This window comes from Perognathus longimembris, chromosome 20 (assembly GCF_023159225.1).
Source record: "Perognathus longimembris pacificus isolate PPM17 chromosome 20, ASM2315922v1, whole genome shotgun sequence".
NCBI classification, from domain to species: domain Eukaryota; kingdom Metazoa; phylum Chordata; class Mammalia; order Rodentia; family Heteromyidae; genus Perognathus; species Perognathus longimembris.
Genome location: NC_063180.1, coordinates 43,327,145 through 43,331,398, shown reverse-complemented (window position 1 = coordinate 43,331,398; position 4,254 = coordinate 43,327,145).

The following is a 4,254-nucleotide window of genomic DNA, read 5'->3' as shown; positions in this document are numbered from 1 at the left end:
CCCATGGTCTCCATACACCTGAGTTACCGGAAGCTTCCTAGCATTTGTGGGATTAGAAATCAGTTTTTGCTATTTATAATGTATATAGAACAAAACATCCTTTCTTGAGATAAGTATGTGAAAATGTTTACTTTTAAAGTTACTAAATACATCTTTTCTAACTATCACATGCACTGTTCTGGAGAAGAGCCTTTACCACCTGTAACTACTTCGGTTGTTCTTCCCTCTCCTCTCTATGGCTTTGAAGTCCTCTGTGAAGGCAGAGTGCCTCCTCCCACTGCCCTGTCAGGCCTAGGTGTCCCTCTGTCCCAGCCCAGCCGAAGGAGGAGGAGTCTGCGCTGTCCTGATTTGAGCTGAGAATGGAGCCAGGCTAGGGGAGCTCTGAAAAGCTGGGTAGTGACTGAGGGCAGCGAGTCTGCTCCTTGTGCATGCTGTCCTGAGGAGCAGCGACGGTAGCAGGCCCTCGGGATGGCCGGTGGGGGCGGGGGGGAGGGGTGCTGCTTCAGCCCTGGGCACTGCGTGTTGGGTGTGCTAGGGCAGTGCGCTGCCGGCCGGAGGTATCGGCCACCCCCACGTGCCTAAGAGGTCACAGGACACTCTCATTGAAAACTTCTAGAAAAGCGGCCCGGTACCAAGTCCTGACACTCCTCCCATCCAAGTCTTTGCGCTGCTTTTTGTTGTTTGATCTTTTAGTTTTGGGGACTTGGGAAGATAAGTTTGGAACAGTTAAGAATTTACTACGTACATAGGTCACTTTCTACAAGCTAGGTGATTGGATGTTGAGACTTTATAAGTTTTCTCAGGGACCTAAAACCTGAATTTCGATAAAATTAAATAAATACTTGTTTCAGTTGCTAGATTTGTGGACTCCTAGTCATTTAGCAAGCTGTCCAGATGGGGTGGGGAAGGTCCCCAGAATTGTAAGCGTCTCTGCAGATGTTCTCAGGGCCACAGGCATGGCTGGCATAAGATGAAGCCACCACTCAGAACTGCCGAGCCCAAAGTTCCACTTCCACCTCTTTCTGTCAGCACGGAGTGGCAGCCGCTGCTGGGCCTCCCTTCCTCTCCAGCAGATTTGTGCTTGCTAGCACTTCTGCACTTTGGTCTCAGAAGTCTCTTCCCAGCTGCCTGGGCCGCACCACTATTGAAGCCTCAGCTTGCATCCCTGCTCTAGCCCTGTCACACGTCCAGCGCCCAGCAGAGCCAGGCTTTCTTGTCTTTGTGGCTCTGTGACTATGCATGCCTCATGGGAATGTAACAAGGCAGAGAAGTGTAATTTCATTCTCCATCTCAGATTGAGGCAGAGGATCAGCAAATACGGGCTGGATTCAGGGACATAATGGAACATTTTGTACTTCCTGCCATTTAGATGATTGGCCACCCCAGGCTGTTTGTTTTTTTTTTTTAATTGTTATAAAGGCGATGTCCAGAGGAGTTACAGTTACATAGTCAAAGAGTACGTTTCTTTCTGGACAATGTCACCCCAGGCAGGCTTCTTAAGTCACAAAGAGAAGTATGACCTCCCTCTGTGAGCTTCCCTAAGAGAGAGGAGACCCTGAGGCCGGGACCGGGATCCCAGAGCCCCCAGTTCCCATGCTTTGGAAACCTGCTCTCATGCTGCTGCCAGATGGAAAGTTGTGAAGACTATTCTGTGTTCCATCACAGGTAGTCAAGGTCAGGGGCAAGGTCACAGTGCAGGGCAGAGGTGGTCCCTCCTCGGTGCCTGTGGGCTGTGTGCTTCATTGCAGTGAGCGGATGTGTGCACCTTTCACAAGCACTTCACTGAAGTAGATGGGATCCACAGGGTGTGTTCATAGCTGAGAGTTACAGTTGTAAAGGAACATTCCAGATGGTTTTCTAATCCACTTTTTTTTAACCCTTAGTGTAGAGCTAGACCTGGGGTTTGTGTTGTTCCGTATTGGAAAGTGTGCAGTGCACACACGTACATTGTGAGGACTCCCCAGCACCGCCCCCCAACACCATGCTGGCCTTGCGCTCTGTGGAGGCCCCGTCTTCCTGTGCCTCTAGAATACTTGTGACCCATTTCCTCTGGACCCATTGTCACATTGGCTCTGGTGTTAAAGGGATCAATGGCAAAATGATGGTGGTGGAGATGGGTCTGTTAGGTCTTGTTCATGCTTTGGTTCAGACCTTTCACAAAAGCCCCACCGATGAGGCTGTCACCTTGTCATCTGTCTGTCCGTCCATCAATGCCTAATGCCTATTTATCAGCTTTCTTAGGTCATATAAAAGTTGCACTTCTTGAACCAAGTATTTGCATTTATGATGGGAAAGGTGTGGACTACAGATTCGTATTGTTATTTTAATGGATATAAAGTAATTTATAAATATGCTGAGTGTAAATTTTGAAAAGCCTGTATGATACAAGGACGTTTCCCCTGAATTATAATACCATTTTACTGTTCCATAGAATAATTCTGTAAGAAGGAATACTTACTACATTCCTGATGCAATCAAGAGGCACTTTGTAATGTCTGGGGGTGGGGGGAGGGACATCTGTATAAAAGTGCAGTTGTGTCACTCAAAATATGCACTGTACAGCCACACAAGAGCAGCTTGACAAAGAAATCACTCCATGGCTCATTAAAGAACAACACTTCCAGCTCTTCTGTGGTTTTTTTGGTTTGTTTTTGCCATCGTGGCTCCAACCCTAACTTACTACTCAAGGAACAGTGTTGATTTCTTAGTTACACAGATGAGTTTAAAGGAAAGGATCCAAACCCGAATTGAGAGAGCGCAGAAGTGATAGTTACTAGAACTCAGCCCAACTCAAATGAAGGTGAGGTTCGAGGTGTTAGCGAGTGCAGCCTGCAGTGGAGGCAATGTGGGAGAGAGACCAAGATGTCTGGATAGAGGCACTCAACGCTCACTTGCTCCTCACAAAGTACCATGTATGGTTATATTTTGAGGTAAATGACCATCGGGAAACACTGGATTATAGGAGTGAAACTGGACCAAACATAGTAAAAAACATGATCCTGGCCCCACAGCCATGGAATGGGGCGCTGTCCCTCTGTGGGGTGAATGGCAATACCAGAAGGTTCCACAAGCTTGCAGTCTGATTAAGCATCCTGGAATCTCCATAGTAGTAGCCTTGCTCCGCAAAAGGGTGTTGCACCACCTCCCAGTCCACCTTCCTGAGTTCACCTTGCAGATTCCACCCTTGGTTTCTGTCTGGAATTCTTCACCTCGTCGTTGCTGCTGTCCCTGCTGTGGAAGATCTGGTTTTTGCTTCTTGTGAAAACAGCTCAGTCTACACCCATGAAAGGCCATAGTAGGCAAAGAAGAAGCAGCCTTCCCTAGGATCTGATGTGGAGGCACCAGGGGCAGTGCACAGGAGGGGACAGCGGCTTAGCAAGAAGAGGGGGTGGCTTGTGCGTGGATGGCAGTTTCGCCATTACAGCCGGCATGTGCATCTCTACCGATCACAACCTTTGCTTTTGGACCAGTCAGAACCCATTGCACCAGGAGGATAGGCACTCAGGAAAAGTAGAAAAGAATCAAGTGATTGATGTGGTAAACTGTCAAATTACAAAGGAGGAGAGAGGAAGAAAATATTCAAAACAATATTCAGGACAAAAAGTGGCAAGCTTATCCTAATCTTTCAGTAATAACCTTGAGTGTAAATGGATTAATACCTCTATTTAAAAGATAGATCCTGGCTGAATAGATTAAACACGAGACTCCATATGTTGCCTACAAGAATCTTGCTTCAGAATAGGCAACTGAAAGTGAAGGCTGAAAATTATATTCCAAGCGATCGCAATCCTAACAAAAACACAAGTAGCCATCTGATGAAACAGGCAAGACAAAAGAAAAGCTGTTGGGGCTGGGAATATGGCCTAGTGGCAAGAGTGCTTGCCTCCTACACATGAAGCTCTCGGTTCGATTCCCCAACACCACATATATGGAAAACGGCCAGAAGGGGTGCTGTGTGTGGCTCAGGTGGCAGAGTGCTAGCCTTGAGCGGGAAGAAGCCAGGGACAGTGCTCAGGCCCTGAGTCCAAGGCCCAGGACTGGCCAAAAAAAAAAAAGCTGTTAAAACACACAAAGTTGGGCTGGGAATATGGCCTAGTGGCAAGAGTGCTTGCCTCCTACACATGAAGCGCTCGGTTCGATTCCCCAGCACCACATATATGGAAAATGGCCAGAGGGGGCGCTGTGGCTCAGGTGGCAGAGTGCTAGCCTTGAGCAAAAAGAAGCCAGGGATGGTGCTCAGGCCCTGAGTCCAAG